Source organism: Petaurus breviceps, unplaced genomic scaffold, assembly GCF_028583685.1.
Source record: "Petaurus breviceps papuanus isolate PSGF00001 unplaced genomic scaffold, PetGlider_PUasm1.0 90740, whole genome shotgun sequence".
Lineage (NCBI taxonomy): Eukaryota > Metazoa > Chordata > Mammalia > Diprotodontia > Petauridae > Petaurus > Petaurus breviceps.
Genome location: NW_027187330.1, coordinates 11,728,115 through 11,747,135, shown reverse-complemented (window position 1 = coordinate 11,747,135; position 19,021 = coordinate 11,728,115). Strand labels below are relative to the sequence as shown.

Sequence of the window (19,021 nt, the reverse complement as noted above, 5' to 3'; positions counted from 1 at the left end):
TCCTGTCTGGACATGACTAATTATAACAAATTGAGAAAGTCAGGAGAATTTCTGCTGTGCTTAACCCCAAACCACAAAAGCGTGTGATCTCATCAATGTGGGAAGACGTCAACTATACTCTTACAACTCAGTAATGGGTTGCTATGAAGGTTAAAATGCATCCTGTTGGGGCAGCCAGGTAGCACAGCGAATAAGAGCATTGGCTCCAGTGTCAGGATGACCTGGGAATCAAATCTGGACTCAGACACTTAGCAACCACCCAGAAACACCTGGCCATGTAACCTTGAGCAAGTTACTTAACCCCAATTGCTTAGGGGTGGCCAGGTGGCTCAGTGAGTAAGAGCACCGGCTCCAGTGTCAGGATGACCTGGGGATCAAATCCAGGCTCAGATACTTAGCACCACACCCAGAAATAACTGGGCGTGTAACCTTGAGCAAGTTACTTAACCCCGATTGCTTTAAAATAAAAAAATGCATCCTGTCATTCATAGCCTTTTGCTGATGAGCTTCTCTGAAATAATCACTGGACACATTGGCCACTCAATCCATCCCTAGTTCCATCCAAAGGGATTTTTCTGTGTTATAGTGCCTATCACAGATTTTATTACACTGATACATGCTGTGGGATACCAAAGTCTCCTGCAATGTTTAGAAGACTGCCCTTTATAAAGGAAAGATTCTGTTACACTTTGCTATAAAAATGAATCATTTTTTAAAAATTGTATCAAAATGGATACTTCTCTCCTACAACACAAATTGTATGCTTCATCTGTGCCCTCTTGTCTAGTGCAACTCTCTACAATGGGTCCATAAAATATGGCAGGAAGTCATCCTATAGTTCTCTTCAAACTGCATGGATACCAATAGAGCATCATGTGAACAACTTACCCTTTTTTTTATCATATATCTTTATGATCACCTAAATTTCCACACTGGAAAAAACAAGTAAAGTAATAATATGTGTTCCATTGCATATTTTTCTTAAAATCTGCATAGAATAGTTTTGGTTTTCACTGGAAACATTAGGTGATTTTAATGCCAATTACATCATCATATAAACATTGTTCCTTGAGTCTCTAAGATTTATCAAGAAAAAATAATTTAATCTATTCAATATTATGTCTAGCCTAGTCCAGAGTGGTTTTAAAATTACTTTAGTTATTTCTTTCTTCCTATAAATCAACAACTCTATGTGAACTTGATCCTAAAACACTGGGACTCTTGTTTTCACATAATACTTTATATTTGTCCTAATTTTCACTATAACTTTGATTTTTAAATATCTGACTTATTTTGAAGAGGGACATGTCTGAAACAAAGGAATTGTCACCTAGAATGAAGTGTGGCATTAACACTATGATTGACGCATTGGTTTTATGAAGCATCATGGTATACTGGATTAGTTACTGTATTCAGAATCAGGAAGACTTGGAATCATATCTCACCTCTGACATTTATTAGCTCTGCGAAGTTGGACCAATCACTTATCCTCAACATGCCTTGGAATTCCTCATTGGAAAAAATGAGGTAGTTGGGCATGATAGCCCCTAAGGTCCATTCTAACTCTGAATCTTTAATTCTTTGATTACTTTAACATAATGAACTGTATTTTATTATTGAATAAATCAGTTTCTCATGTGATGCCAGCAGATTTCTCTTCAACTCTTTTCTTTAAAATGGATTGCCAAAAATGTAGTAATTTCTCCTCCTGGGAGGTTTGCAAGCATAAACTGGTTTACCATTTGTTGGGTACATTATTACAGGGATTATCTTCAGGAAGGGCTTGGATTAGATATTTGCTGATGGCCCTTCCATCTCCCATCTTCTGTTTCTGTAAATCATCCCACAAAAATGTCAGTTAAGGTCCATCTGTCTAATGCATGCCTGTCATTCACTACAAGCCAGTGGTGCATCCCTTTTGTTGTTACTAGTCGCCATCCTTGTCTTATGTGTTGCTTTTAGCACCGGCTGAGTATAATTTAATACTTTGCTCTATTTTATTATTAGACATGTGACAACAGTGATAGGGAGGTACCTCTATCATTCATGCAGAATACATGTTCCAAAACACATTAGATATTACTATTTGTCTACTTTAACAGCATCAAGGAAACTAACTTGGTCCCCTTCAAATATGCTTGAATTATTTCACTTCAGTTGGTTTATATGACTTGGGTCAGAACTAAATGACATGAATTACTGTTTGAGGTGGAAGAGGGGATAGCTGAAGGTTAAAACACTAATTTAGCTTTTATTGCCTTATTTGAGTTTGACCTCCATGCTCCAATAATCTCTCTGAATCTCTAGTTTCTCAAGCATCTGTTATTTTCAGCAGTAGTCATGGCCTCACATGATACCTAGAAGAGAGAGAGTCAGCAGGACATTTAATCAGAAATTAAGATTTTCTTGAAATGAAAACAAAGTCATCACAGCTTCCAAATCCTTTATTCAGTCAGACAACAGGATAATGCATCTTGAGAAGAACATAATCAGAATAAGGAATATAATAGGTATAAAGAAAGTAACTATAAGCCATTATCAGTTTCAAGAGAAATGAAGTTGGTAGGGGAAGACTTCAGGTTAATCCAATGAGAAGTGGGAAGAATAAAAAGAGATAAGAAATAGATCCTCCACCACATTTCTGCTCTGATGCCCGGTGACCACAGCTTTTTTACCCCATTTAAAAATATTTTTATTTAAGGGTGGCTAGATGGTGCAGTGAATAAAGCATGGGGCCCCAGAGACAGGAGGACCCAAGCTCCGTTCCAGCCTCAGACACTTAACAGCCAGACAAAAATCTAGCCTTGTAACCTTGGGCAAATTACTTAACCCCAATTGCCCTCAAAAAGGCAAAAATTATATATTTTTATTTAAAGTTTGAAGTTCCTAATTCTACCTCTCCCTCCTTCTTTCCCTCCCCTCTCTCCTCCCTTAGATGGCAAGCAATTAGATATAGGTTATACATGTGCAATTATGCGAAACATTTCCATATTAGTCATCTTGTAAAAGAATACTTGAATAAAAGAAAAAAATGAAAATAAAACAAATGCTTCAGTGTATCCTCAAACAACATCAGTTCTTTCTCTGGAGGCAGGTAGTATGTTTCATCACTAGTCTTTTGGGATTTTCTTGCATCATTGTATTGCTGAGAATAGCTAAGTCATTCAAAGTTCTTCATTAAACAGTATTTCTGTTACTGGGTACAATGTGCTCCTGCTTCTGTTCACTTCTATATGCATCAGTTCATGTAAGTCTTTCCAGGTTTTTGTTTTCCTGAAATCATCCTACTTGTCATTTCTTATAGCATGGTAGTATTCTGTTACAATCATTAACATAGCCTGTTTAATCATGTCCTAATTGATGGATATCCTTTTGATATCAAATTCTTAGCCACCACAAAAAGAGCATAAACATAAATATGTTCATACAACCAAGTCCTTTTCCTTTTTTTGGATGTCTTTGGGATATAGAGCAAGTAGTTGTGACCATGACTTTTGAAAGCTATGACAATATAACATACCTCTTCCAGGTCCTATTATTGGCAAAAGACATTGACTATGAAATATTGGCAGGCTCTGGCTCATCAGAGGTATAATCTAACAAAATACAAGAAGATATCAGAAGAAGGTTGGCCATGAGATGATTCCTTCTTTTATCCACAGAAATGAAAGACCACATCCAATATTCCTATTGAGAAATAGGAACATTCAGTCTGCCATTGGATTTCATAACCATATGAGTAAATACACAAGTCTTAAAGAAGACAATGGGTACACTTTGGAGGCCTACACTTTTCTAAGAATGATAAGGGAATGGATACTTCTTCACAAATTATTTGCTATATCAGAACACATATTTACAGTCACACAGTTGGTATAGATTAGAAAATTCAGTTCTGTTTACTGTTTTCTGATTACCTCCCCCCCCCAAAATGATACCATAGAAGAAAATATAGCCTTAAAGATTTTATATTAACAAGATGTTTCTAATAAACACAGTAAGATTTACAATATTACTGGACAAATACAAGAAATATCTTCAATAATATTTCTTTAATAATCTTTGGATTACATACTTTAATTACCATAAAGCAGGGAGATTATACTTGTAGTGGTTTTATAAACATCATATTAAAGCATAGTCTAAACAATAGAAATGAGGTTGCCCATAAATTATGAAGTTTCCCAAATGTTTCCATTTAAATATTATATTGTGCTGATTTTATCAAGTCCTAGACTATTACAGCATTGTAATAAGATATATACTCATTCAAAAAACCTTCCAATATGGCATAGTTGAATAATATGGGGGACAGGAATAGATAGGAACAAATACTTCCTCTTACACTATGATCATGGGCAGTTTCAGTTTTCTTATCTATAAACAAAAAAAAGAGGTAGAGTGACAGTGTATATAGGATTCACTGGGGGAAAACAGTTCAAATCCTAAGCTCACACATGTTGTGTGAACCTACTAAGTAACTTAATTTCTTAATGCTCCAGGTGACTATAAGAACGTTTCAGAATAATTGCTGAATTGCTAGAGTTGGTTTCTTCAGGAAGAATTATCTTAATCAAAAGAAATCATAAATATACACAAAAGAATATATCTTTTAATACCCAAGTCACAAGATTTGTTGTGAGAAAAAATGAGATTTTACACACACACACACACACACACACACACCCACATATAAGAATTTGAAAACTTTAAGACACTTTTTTGTGACCTATTATTGTTACTCAATCTTGGAAGAACTAAATGGATGAAAAATGTCTATTATGCAATTATGACATAGAGGTGGATGGTCAGTCTATTGAGCTAATATATTGTTCAAGATATCTTCATGGGGCACCTGCAACTGATAGATAAATAGAGGGGTCAAGGAGAGAGAATAAGAGAGTGTGATAGATGAAATTTAAGGTATTCTATATTTCTATGCTATTTTCTGATGCAAAGACCTGTTTTTCCATCCAAATTTTCTTCCATTCACACTCTAAGGTTGTGAATCTTTCAAAATTATTTTCTCTGAGAGGTCAACACTTGTGGTCAAAGGGCAATGGAATGATGTCTAGTGTAACACCATGCACAAGCATCTTTCCAAAATAATGCTACTGTACAGCTTTTAAGGTTCTGATTACACAATATAGTGATCACTCTATTCAGTAACAAATCACAGAAAATCACAATATAGTATTCACAACAGCTTAACATTAAAATGGCCACAGAGTTTTCACCATAGTGGCCACAGAGTTTTGAACAAAGAACAATCATCTCAAAGTACAATAGTCAAAGTCTTCCACTCATGGGGCACACTAAGTTAACTCAATCAGTCACTTATTCAGTAATCAATTGCTAAGTAATCATTAGAAAATACACAGACCGGGGCGGCCAGGTAGCACAGCTAGGAGTAAGAGCACCGGCTCCAGTGTTGAGAAGACCTGGAGATCGAATCCCGGGCTCAGACACTCAGCACCACACCCAGAAATAACTGGCCGTGTAACCTTGAGCAGGTTACTTAACCCCGATTGCTTAAAAAAAAAAATACACAGACCCTCCACCCCTAGGTCACTAGTAAACTACAATGTTATCACTACTCAGTACCCATGGAGAGGTCTTTTCATCTTGACTGGAGGCAGGCAGCTCCTACCTGAATCCACCAAACACTCAGCTGGATTCAAAGGCAGATAACTCTCAGTTCCTTGTCCAGATCTCCATGTAAGTCCTGATCCATACTGAAGTTCACACAGTCCAATCTATCTCAAATCTTTCACAATTTCTGTTCCTGGGAATTCAAGGCTCAACCAAGCCACAAACAGACAAAGTCTTAGCATCCCCATCATGCTTCCTCAGTCTTCTGAAGCTCATTCAAAAAATTAGAATCACCTTATTCAGCCTGGGGTGGGGGGGGTGCTCCTGGCCCCCTGGCCTCCTGGGTTCCTGACCTGGGCTCCTGGGCTCCTCTTCAGAAGAAGCTCTGCCACCACAAGTTCTCAGGAAATTCTGATTTAATTCTCAATTCTCATTTCTCTTCTGCAGCTGCTCTACCTCCAGATGCTGGTCCCAAGAAATTCTGACTGTCCCTTCCTGGAGCTTTTCCTTATATACACACAGCATTAGCCTCCTGTTTCAGCCAACCTCTTTCTGTTACATCAGTAACAGGAAGACGGGGGTTCATACCTTCTGTTTCCCCAACAGAGGCTTGATCAATTACTAAGTGCTAAGTACCTGCTACCTTTGCTTAACTTTAAACAAGGTGCTAAGTACCTGCTTAATTGACAATATAAAAGGGGTCTTCAAATTAAAATTACATTACCTTTACTCCTAGTGGGTTCAAGTAAGCTACAGCATGTACATGTTGTACATGTTTCATCTCTCAATCTCTATGAAGGGCAGGAATGTTTTTTTTTCTTTTTTTCTTTGAATCCCTAACACTTAGCATAGTGGATGGCACAGAGTAAGTATTTAATAAGTATATGTTTAAACTGATGCATTTTTAGTGATGAACTTTTTTTCAGCAGTGGTATAAGGGATGTCATGGAGGAAACCTATTATCAGAAAAAGAAATGGAGCAGGTATGTGGTTTAAGTAAAGGCTAATAAAAGGGTGGTCTGTGAGTTCCATTTTTACCTTCACAATGTATAAATAGCTTTAACAATAACTCTGGCAAGTGCTGATCCTCTGTGGAGTATCAATAGAAGAAAATAAATATAAATAGCAAAGAGTGAAAAACCAGGGAAGAGTTCTTATTTTTACTGAAGGAGGGAACTCTTCTCATAAAGGAGTTTCACTGATTGTGATAGTAATGGAATATGTAAAGATCCCCCTGTATTGGCTTGGTTTCAAACTGATTGTGTCAAAACCCAGATCTTGTTAATCCCACCTGTGGGATGGACTTGTTGATGTGAAAAGAGAGTCCTGAACTGGGAGGAGCTGGTGACATAGATTTGGAGAGACAAGAGAGAGGCAGAAGAACTTTTTGGAAGCAGCACCTCCTGGAGGCAGAGAGAGACTGAGAGAATTGCTGGGGGCCACTTTGAATTGCCCTGGACTTTTGAGACCTGCCCCCTGAGTTGCCAAGGACTGAGGAGACATGGCTGTTTTGCTGGTACTTTGTCTGTCTGTTTTGATGTTGTTTTGCCAGATTTGTCCACTGGTGAAAGACAGTCCTGTTGTTGAAGAAGTCCTGGAACCTGGCTTTTGGTTAAGAAGCCCTGAGACTGTCCTGCAGATCTGCAGGACAGTCCCAGTAGCTCTGAACCAACAGAAAGTTTCCCAGAGCCCTGCAACAATAGCACTGTCCTTCACCAGTGGACAGTATTCACTCTCTGGCTGCAGGTTTGAAAACCAAGCCAATACAGGGGGATCTTTATATATTCCATTACTATCACACTGATTCATTGAATTATTAGTTCAAGATGGCTTAATAATTAATAACAAAGAATAATATTTAAAAAGCACTTTAGGTTTTGCAAAGCACTGTATATTTTATCTCACTTTATCCTAACAATAATCTTAAGATGTACATGTTATTATTATTCCCAATTTTACATATGAAGAAATTGGGACAGGCAAAAATTAAGTGACTTGCTCAGGGTCACATAGCTGTTAAGTGGTTCAATCAATCAATAGACATTTATTAAGTTCTTATGTGACAGAGATGAAATGTCTTATTTACTTAAAAATCAGGAGGTAAATGGCACTGGATCATGTTTATGGTGGAGAGTTAGGTGTAAGATGAATGGGAAGTAGGAGAGAGCTAGATAATGAAGAGCTTTGATTGCCAGTGAATTTTGTTTTGATTTAGGAGTCAATAAAATGCCACTAGTGTTTTAGAATGGGAAGGTGATGACTGGATTGCACTTTAAAAAATCATTTTAGTAACTTAATGGATGATAGTTTAGAGTGAGGCGAGACTTGAGGCAGGCAGATCTACCAGCAGCCATTTCAGTAGTCCAGATATCAGGTGAGAAAGGTCTGTGCTTGAGTAGGGACAGTGACAAGGGAAAGAAACGGGCATATAGGAGAGATACTGCAAAGCTGAAAATGACAGGCCTTGGCAATAAATTGGAAAATAGATTGGTGGGGGGAGGGTGGGTGAAACATGGTGAGAAATCCAGGATGGCTCCTATCTTTTGTCCCTGAGGTTCTTTGAGGGGTGTGTTGCTCTATAAGGTAATCAAGATTGTAGGAAGAAAGAGGGTTTAGAGAGACAGCGAATTAATTCAGTTTTGGAAATGTTTAGTTTGAGATGTCTACTAAACATCAAGTTCAAGATGTTTGAAAGGTCATTGAAAATATGAGAGTGGCAATCATCAAAATGGTTGAGGCAGGTATAGGTAGATTTTAGAATCATCAGTTTTAAGATGATAATTAAATCCACTGGCTGAGGAAATCACTAAGTGGAATAATATAATGGGTAAAGGAAAAAGAACCCAGGACAGAACCCTGTGGGGCACCTAGAATTAGACGGTGAGATTTGGAAGAGGATCCAGTAAGGGAGACAGAAAAGGAGCAGTCAGATAAGTGAACCAGTAGAGAATGGAATCCAGAAAGTGTAAAACCTGGAAAGAATAGTGCCCTGAAATCAAAGAGGAGAGATCAACAGTGTCAGGCTGCAGAGAGTTCAAAGAGAATCAGAATTGAGAAAAGACTCTTGAAACTGAATTTGAACTAAGGTCTTCCTGACTCCAGGTCCAGCACTCTATCCACTTTATAACCTAGCTGCCTCAATATTTTCTTTTTTTTTTTTTCCTTTTTTTTCCCGATGAGCAAAATTAAAGAGTTAGGATGGGCACATGTGTGTGCAGGGTGTGCTCAATATACAGGCATAGAGAAATATAGGATCCTCCAAATTAAAGACAGAAGACCTTAAAGGTCCACTAGTTCTTTCCCCATTTTACAACTGAGAGAAAGTGGGTATTAGCAGCTTCCATTTCCATCATACTTTAAAGTTAATGAAATATTTTCCTGGCACTGCCTGTGTGACAAAGGTCATGCAAACTTTATTATTATCACTTCAGGGAATTTAAAACACAGATATGCTCACAACATAGCAAGACAGAAGATCTGGGTTCAAATCCTAATTCTGCTCCAATAACTATTATCTTCTATTATCTTAACAAAGTCACTGGACTTAGATAGGTTACTTCCTCTTCCATAAGATGAAAAAATTGCAGAACGAATACATCATAAAATGAGGAATGATAAAATTAAGAGGAAGGAATTGCTAATTAAGTATCTACCATTTACATCCTTTGCAAATATCTCATTGATTCTCACAGCCACCTGGGAAGGTAAGTGCTATTAAAAATCTTATTTTTCCTTGGAGGAAAATGAGGCAAATAGAGCTTTAAGAGACTTACAGCTACTAATTCTCTGAGGCCAGATTTGAATGCAGGTCTTCCTGATTCCTGTTCCAGCACTCTACCCACTATACATCCATAGAGATATGATTCAATTCAAGAATTACTTACTTGCCAAATACTAATAAAAATAGCCATCTGAAGAAGAAGATTCCAAAGGAATGAAACATTGAAAGTTTCATTACTCTTCATTCTGTTTGTTTATTTGTTTATTTGCTTTCTTATTTATTTATTGCCTTCTGGTTCTGAAAGAAGAGCTGGTTTGTTGAAGTGGAAGCAATTGGAACATTTTTTTAGCTCTATTTTAAAGTTTGTAATTGCAAAGAAAGTAAATACTCATATGTATTCATTTATTTCAGAAAGAAGGGAGGTAGAGAGAGAGAGAGAGAGAGAGAGAGAGAGAGAGAGAGAGAGAGAGAACAGTGCGAGACACTAGTACAAAGTAAAAATAAAGTAGCCATTAAGTAAGAGAGAATGAGACAAAGATTTAAACATGAACACAGATAAATCAACACAAACTATATCCAAATTAAATCTAATTACTTTTAAGATAGAAAAAATATTGCCAGAAGTGAAAGCATTAGGAATAGCTTTGGAATTGGTAACTGAGCTGTGTCTACTTTTGTGTCCCATTTTCTATATCAAAGTTTTTTTTTAATTCATATATATATATATATATATATATATATATATATATATATATATATAAAGTGAAACATGGATAAAAGGAATGTGAAGCACAGGGTATTTTTTTCAGGGGGGTGAGGGGGAAGGTACCTAACTTCAAAAAGTGAATTCAAGCCTCAAAGCTCATGTAAGTCACATCTTGGGTACTGAAAGAACTAACAAATGTGATTCAGTTTCTGTCTGTTACATTTAAGGAATTGTTTAATATGGGTAAAATTCCAAAGACATACTCTCAAGTGTTGTCCATCATAACAGGGATGGGGCAAGGTTTAAGTTTCAGAAATTGCAGAGCACTGAGCTTGATACATAAAATTTTAAATTCTGAACAAATAATTAATATTAAATTCTATAGTTTATGAGAACTTCAAAAGTAAAGAAGCAATGATTAAGAACCATTGTGAAATTACATGTACCATCCTAACCTTACAGAACACAAATAAAGTAGCTATTAAATAATTAGAAGCTTCCCAGATTTTAAATTATATTTTAATTATAATTATATATTAATTATATACTTTCTTGACTACTGTAGGTTGTAAACATCATATGTCAGAGCAGAATGTCTTTGTGAATTACCACGGTCCGAAATCCATCATCTGTCAGCCAAAATTCTAATGACAAACTTCACTAGGAGAGTCTTTGCAAGATAAATATTCAGTATGATTTTATTTCTAAAATCAAAGCTTTTCCATAATGGTAGGAAGGAGCTGCCAAAACATACTTTGCTGTCTTGGCCTTAAACAATCTAGTGTCATCTCATCCATATCAAGGTATCACAGACAGAATTTAGCAGATGGATTAATGAATATATCTACATATTTTCCAACAAATGAATATATATCTGAATTTAATTTTTGTGGGGTTAATAAATGTTAGTGGTAGCTTGGCATCATGAAGAGACCACTAGTTTTAGAATTAGAAAGGCATACATTCAAATGTCTCTATTGACACCACTGCAATGTCCTGCATGGATTTCTTAGACTTTAGGGGACAAACCTATGAATTATCTACTAAGTCCTTATGTGCTGTAGTATATCTGCATAGTGGAAGCTGAATGTTTATGAAATTACAGATCCTAATTGAAAAAATGAATGAAAAATGTTTACTATGTTTAACACCATATTTATAAAAGGAAAAGGATATTTTCTTTGTAGATAAGCTCTAGATATCTAGATTAGGCAATTGTATATTAAGCATATTGAAATCTAGTGTAAAAATTAGACAAAATAAGTTGCTAGTGGCTTGATATTAACCCATTAGGAAATCTCTCTTAGCATGCCACTATCAGTGACTTGGATGAATATATAAAAGATATGTATATATATATATATATATATATATATATATATATATATATATATATTTGTGATTATTGGGATAGAAAAAATATAGGAAATATTGTTTTTATATCTGATGACAAGATCTGCATATATGTTTGTGTGTATCTATCAAAACACATGTAGTAGATATATGTGTGTATTTGCATTTATATATAAATACATATCTCAAAAGGTTGATATGATAGTCTCAAACACTTGATTACATTTAATAAGGACAAATATAAAATCTTACGGTTGGGTACAAAAAGAACACTGAATAAAAAGAACTATTAATAGCTGTCCTAATTTAAAAAAAAACATAATTTGGAGATTTGGTTAACTGTTTCCTTTGAATATGTTAAAGGATTTTCATGGAAAAGAGCTAATATACATCTAAGCCATGCAGTTCCAGAGAGAAGAATCAGAATAAAACCTGGCAGATTTGAGCTCAATATAAAAATAGGGTTTTCTATCAATTAGTACATTCCAATCTAAGCTGGTTGGTTACTCTTCAGTGCAATCATAGAGGGGATTCCAATAAATGTAGAAGGCTGCATTAGATGTTCTGTATAAGACCTCCTCCTTACTCTATGATTCTCAGTTTCTTTCAGAATAGAGTTTTAGGAGAGGGATTAATGAATTTGTAAATTTCTGTCATATGGATGAATACAGGAATGGATGATTTTCTTTGTAGGATTAATAAATTGGTGGAGGCAGCTTGACATAATGGTAAGAACTTTAGGCTTCATATCACAAAACTATTGGTTCTGATCAACTTCTAACATTTAATATCTCTGGACAAATTACTTAGTCTATATTGCCTCAGGCAACATGATTTGGATTACCTCTTCGCTCATAGCTGAGCTGTGTCTTGTTCTTTCCTTTGGGTAGAAAGCACACCTAAGCCTTACTTTTCTTATCTTGGATTCCCAAAAACAGGAAAGCAGCTCCACAGAGATAAGGTAACCAACAGAGATGGTAGATATAGTTGAAAATTATAGAGCAAACCTCCTGGACTACTAAATTTATGCAGAAGTTTTCTGATGTTTCATCTATCTGAGGCATTAGAGCAGAAAGATACTGAAGTGGGAGAAAATGTAAAGAAGAAAGAGTTGCCAGTGGGTGAATTTTAAATAATTCTTTGAAGTAGTGGTCAGGTGATTTTTGGCCCTTCCACTTTCCATTTTTACCTTTCTCTTGGTTCTATCTAGGGTGAAAGGAACCACTGAGACTTTCTTTCTTGTTTTCTTTTGAGTTTACCACAAGCCCTATAGAACTCATTCTCCTATGGACTCATGACATCTATTTCACTCTAATTCTGAACCCTTTCCTATTTTGATACCATCTTTTCTATGCTTCTTAGATATATGACTGTGTTTTGTAGAAGCTAGCTTTTTTGTTTCTCAAGTGCAAATTCAAAGCTAAGATGCTTCATGCAGTCACTACATATTGACATATATACATAAAGCTCAGAAGAAAGATAGAAATTCATTTCATTAACAAAATCTTCAGCTTTCGAATACGTGTTATCAAAATATACATGGTTTAACCTGGGAACATGACTAGCAAGGCTAATAAATTGGCTCAGTATATGTTTTTTGATGATTGTTAATTTCACAATAAAAAACTTAAAAAGAAAAAAAAATACTTAAAATATTCAGACTTGCAGTCTCCAGCTTCTGCCACTGCCTCCACCACCTCCTTCGTAACTTCCTGTGCCTCCAGCCTGGTTCTGGACCTGTGCAACCCGCCAGCAGCATGTGGTCCAAGGGGCCACTCCAGTCCATCCAGGTCTTTGGTGGGGAAAGAAAACAGCCATTGCTGTGGCTCATTGCAAGAGAGGCAATGGGCTGATCAAGGTGAATGGGTGACCACTGGAGATGATTGAACCTTGCACCGTACAGTACAAGCTGCTCGAGCCTGTCCTCCTACTAGGCAAGCAACATTTTGTTGGTGTTGATATCCCGGTCCATGTGAAAGGAGGAGGCCATGTGGCCCAGATTTATGCTATCCATCAGTCCATCTCCAAAGTCCTGGTGGCCTATTACCAGCAGTATGTGGACCAGGTCTCCAAGAAGGATATAAAAGACATCCTTATCCAATATGACCTAACTCTACTGGTGGCTGACCCTAGGCACTGCAAATCCTTGGCTCACTACCAGAAATCTTATCAATAAGGCAACTGCTAGGATTGTGGGTCTTTTTGCAATAAATTTGGCATATGACATTTTCAAGTTTAAAAAAAAATTCAGACTCAAAGCTGGGCTAGCTTTAGAGGGTACATTAAGAATAGAAAAACAGTCAATTTCAATTAAGATCTACGTATTCAAATGGAAACATATAGTTCTGAGTTAGGGTTGTCATTCATTAAGATGTGTATTTTTGATTAAACAAAAATTTATTAAGTGCAGGTGACATACAAGGCACTGTGCTAGGCTTTAGAAACATGAAAACAATAAGGAAATAGTTATTCCTCTCAGAGGGTTCATATTCTTTTCCATCTCTGAATATTTCACGGGCCATCCTCAAGTGGACAGCCTGTGTCTCCTTTCTCATCTTTGCCTCTTGTCATTCCTGATTCCTTTGAGTATCAGCTAAAGTCTCATATCCTTCAATCCTGGGAAAGAATTCAGTAATATTTCCAGTTCTTCTTACTCTTAAAGTCTTCCTTTTGAGACTATGTCTCTCCATCTCTAATTTATCATGTATATATCTTGGTTTTTTGTTTGTTTATTTAACATAGTTCTTTGCATGTTGTCTCTTCTATTAGTCTGTGAGCTCATTTAGAGTAGGGAATATTTTTTTGTTTGTTTACTTGTTCTTTAACACACACACAAACACACATATCTCCAGTGCTTATCACTGTGACTGGTGCCTAATAAGTGCTAAAAAATGCTAATTCACTGTCTGAATGGTGGTATTGGTGGCACGTAACATACATAGCAATAAGCATGATGAAATACGGAATGAATACACTCAAAGGAGAGCAGTCAATTCATCAAACATTTATTGGGCAAGTACTATGTTCAGTACTAGTACTCAAAATAATAGCAGAATTTATCAATTACTTTAAAGTTTTCAAAGTGATTTACACAAATTATCTCATATAATCCTCATAGCATGCCTATGAGGCAGTTATTAGTAATATCTCTATTTTAGAAATGAGGACTATTAGAATGAGAGAAATTAAGTGACTTGTCCAGGTTCATACAGCACTTAAAAGTTTGAAACAAGTTCCAAATACAGGCCACTTTAACTCTTTTAAAATAATTTTATTTATTTTTGTAACATTTTGAGTTCCAATCTGTCTCCCTCTCTCCCTCCCAACCCTACCCTAGTGCCCTACTGAAGACTCTCTCTCTCTCTGTCCCTCTCCATATATATATATACATATATACACATATATGTATATGTAATATACACACACGTGTGTGTATGTGTGTACATATTTGCATATGAAACCATATAATACATACTTCCATATGTCAGTCCTTCTCTAGAGGTGGATAGTATCTTCCTTCATAGATCCTACATAGTTGATTTCAAACTTCATCTTCCTGGGAATAGCTAAATTATTCACACTCTTCAAAAAATATCGCTGTTACTGTACACAACATTCTCTTGATTCTTCATGTTTAATTTTATATTATTTCATGCAATTCTTCCCATGATTTTCTAAAACCATCATTTCTTGCTCATTATCAATTATAACACATGTAGTATTTCATCACATTCATATACCATACCTTATTCAGCCGTTCACCAATTGATGGGCATCCTATAAATTTCTAGTTCTTTGACATCAAAAAGAGAGCTGCTGTAAATATTTAAAAACATATAGGTTCTTTTCCTTTTCCCCCTGATCACTTTGGAAAATAGACCACTAATATAGGTATTGCTGGGTCAGAGGGTATACATAGTTTTCCAACTCTTTGGATAAAATTCTAGGTTATTCTGAAAATGGTTAGATCAGTTCACAGTTCCAAAAACATTGTAATTTTTCCATACATCCTCCACCATTTGTCATTTCCCCCTTCTATCATTTTAGTCAATCTGATAGGTGTGAGATATATCAAAGTTGTTTTAATTTGCATTTATCTAATCAATAATGATTAGAATGTTTTATATGACTGTGTAGCTTTAATTTCTTTTTCAAAAAAATACCTGTTCATATCCTTTCACCATTTATCAATTGGGAAATAATTCATATTCTTATAAACTTGACAAAGTTCTCTATATATTTGTGATATGAGGACTTTATCTAAGAAACTGTCTATGAAATGTTTTTTTACCCAATTTTCTGCTTTCCTTCTAATCTTAGTTAGGTTTTGCTTATACAAAATAAAATTTAATTTACTGTAATAAGAATTATCTATTTTGCCTCTCATAATGCTCTCTCTCTCTCTCCATTGTAATATGTAATAGGTAATTGTAATGGTAATATATTTTTGAATTTGAAGATCCCTTTGTGTTGGCAAAAGTAGCAGGTACTTAGCACTTAGTAACTGATCAAGCTATTGATCAAGTCTATTGGGGAAACAGAAGGTATGAAATCCTGTCCCCTTGTTACTCATGTAACAGGAAATTGGCTGAAGGAAGTAGGTAATACTGTATATATAAGAAAAGCCCCAGAGAGGCACAGTCAGAATTTCCTTGAGACTGAGATCTGTTGGCAGAACAGCTACAGAAGAATGGAGAACTAAGTCCTGAAAGCTTGTGATAGTGGAGCTTCTTCTGAACAGGAGCCCCGAGCCTGGAGCCAGGAGCCCTGAAGCCTAGGAGCCAGGAGCCCAGGTGACAAAGCATGACTGGGATGCTGAGACTTTGTTTGTTTGTGGCTTGGTTGAGCCTTGAATTCCCTGGAGCAGGAATGATGAAGGAGCTGAAATGGACCAGACCCTGTGAATGCCAGTGTGGAGCAGGACCTGCCCAGAGAGCTGGTCAAGGAACTGGGAGCTGTCCACCATTGAACACAGGTGACAGTCTGGTGAATCCAGTTAGAATCTGGGACAATGGAAGGGGATCCAGGGAATCTGAGAACAGACCCCAAGTCAATATGAAAAGACCTCTCCTTGGGTACTGAGTAATTATGGAATTATACTTTACTAGTGACCTAAGGGGTGGAGTGTTTTGTGTATATTTAGTAAGACTTTGCTGTATAAGTGACTGATTGTACTTTGAGTACTTTGAGATACTACTGATAAGTGACTGATTGAGTTAATCAAGACTTAATTCCATGAGTGGAAGACTTTGACTTGTACTTTGAGACTACTGATAAGTGACTGATTGAATTAATCAAGACTTTGCCCCAAGAGTGGAGACTATGTTGTGAATATTATATTGTGATTTCCTGTGATAAGTTGTAATATGGTGAATGCTGTATTTTTAATTATGCTGTACCTTGATTTTCCATGGATGTTTTGCTTTTGTTATGTAATAAATAGATTGATCACTATACTGAGTAATCAGAACCTTAAAAAGCTGTTCACAGTAGCATTCTTCTGGAAAACTTCTGTGCATGGCATTACAGTAATATGCTCCATATTCTTCTAATTTACATATTAATATCCCCCTTTATGTCCAGGTCATGTTTCCATTTTGACATCATCTTGATAAATGGTGTGATATATGGGTCTATACCTAATTTCTGCCAGACTACTTTCCTATTTTCCCAACAATTTTTACCAAATAAAATATTCTTATAACAAAAGCTTAAATTTTTATATTACATATTGCATATTTATTTTATTCCACTGATCTACTTTGTTTTCTTAGCTGCTGCAAGATAGTTTTGATAATTATGGCCTCATAATACAGTATAAAATATGGTACTACTAGATCTTTTTCCTTTCCATTTCTTTTGTATTAATTCCTTCAATATTTTTGAATTTTTATTCTTCCAAATGAATTTTGTCATAGTTTTTTTTTTCTAGCTCAATAATTTTTTTGGGGAAATTTAATTGTGATGGCCATGCAAAAGTAAATTAGTTAGATAGAATTATCAATTATTTTTGGCATAGCCCACCTATGAATGATTAATATTTCTCTAATTATTTCTATCTGACATTACTTGAAAGAAACTGTTTTGTAATTGTGCTCATATAATTCCTGAGTTTCTCTTGGCAGATATACTTCCAGGTATTTTATATAGTATTCTGTCATTTTAAATGAAATATCTCTTACTATGTATTCTTGAAGAGGTTTGTAGGTGATATATAGAAATGCTGAAAATTTATGTGGATTTATTTTACAACCTGATACTTTACTAATATTATTTATTGTTTCAATTAAGATTTTTAGCTATGATGTTTAAGTATACTAACATGATCTGTAAAAGAGATAGTTATAATACTTCATTGCCCATTCTGATTTCTTCAATTTCTTTTTCTTCTATTATCACTATTGTTAGCAATTTCTGGTACAACATTTAACAATATTAGTAATAATGGACATCTCGTTTTTCACTCCTGAGCTTATTGGGAAAGATTCTGGTTTATATTCATTATACATAATGCTTGCTGATAGTTTTAGTGAGATGCCTCATGATTTTAAGTAAAAAATCGATTTATACCTCTACTTTCAAGTGTTTTTAGTAAGAATGAATATTGTATTTTGTCTAAGGCTTTTTTCTGTGACTGTTTATATAATCAAATGATTTTTTTTTTACTTTTGCTATACATATAATCAGTTATTTTAACAATTTTCCTTCTATAGAACTTATCCTGCATTACTTAGTATAAATTTCACTTGGTCACAATGAATGATTTTTTTCATATACTGTTGTAGTCTCCTCATTAATATTTTATTTACTATTTTTGCATCAATATTCATTAGTGAAATTAGTCTATAATTTTCTTTCTCTGTTTTTGCTTTTCCTGGTTTAGTCATCAAAACCATATTTGTTTCATAAAAGGAGTTTGGTAGGACTCCTTGTTTCCCTATTATTCCAAATGATTTATTTAATATTGAATTAGTTTATCTCTTTGACTCAAATTCAATACTATCCACTGTACCATGCTTCCTCTTAAGGCAGATTTCTGGGAATAGAAAGCCCAAAACAAAGAAATTAACACAAATATTACCTACCTTTGGGAAATTTATAATTCTCTGTAGGACTACAGTATAATCACAGATAAGTAAATATAAAACAATTGGAGAAAGAAAGAGCACTGCCATCTAGAGAAATGAAGGAGGAAATGACCCCTAAAATGAGTCTTAAAAGGAAGGAATTCTTACAGGGAGGTATTAGGGAAGAATATTATGATAAATTCTATAAATGATATGAAAGTTATATTTGACATAGCATCATTCTTTGAGGAACTTGCAATATCAAAAAAATATCATCTGAACATGTGAAAAGTTAATAAGAATAAGGTAAACAACTACTGAATGATACAGTTAAGGAAAACTGTATGTATTCAGAAAGGGAGACAGCACTTTTGGTTGTCTTGATGACTAAGGTGTCAAATATCTACATTAAATAGAATAAGAGATATGTCTATCACACTGTTCTGTGAATGTGGATTGCATGATGGTTAAGATCAACCAATTCAGACTTTCATTTTAAAGACTATACTGCCATGCCCAGATCTTTACCAAGTGCCTGCTTTGTCTGGTATCTCTTTGGTGAGTATTCTTTGCTCCATGGCC

General features: G+C 35.3%; 1 protein-coding gene and 1 pseudogene across 1 annotated transcript in view; both read left to right on the top strand.

The window, feature by feature from the left end:
• Positions 1–19,021, top strand: part of NRG3 (neuregulin 3) — a 1,209,945-nt gene that overhangs the window by 906,840 nt on the left and 284,084 nt on the right. The gene's annotated exons all lie outside the window — the stretch shown is intronic.
• Positions 13,130–13,483, top strand: LOC138145465 (small ribosomal subunit protein uS9-like; annotated as a pseudogene).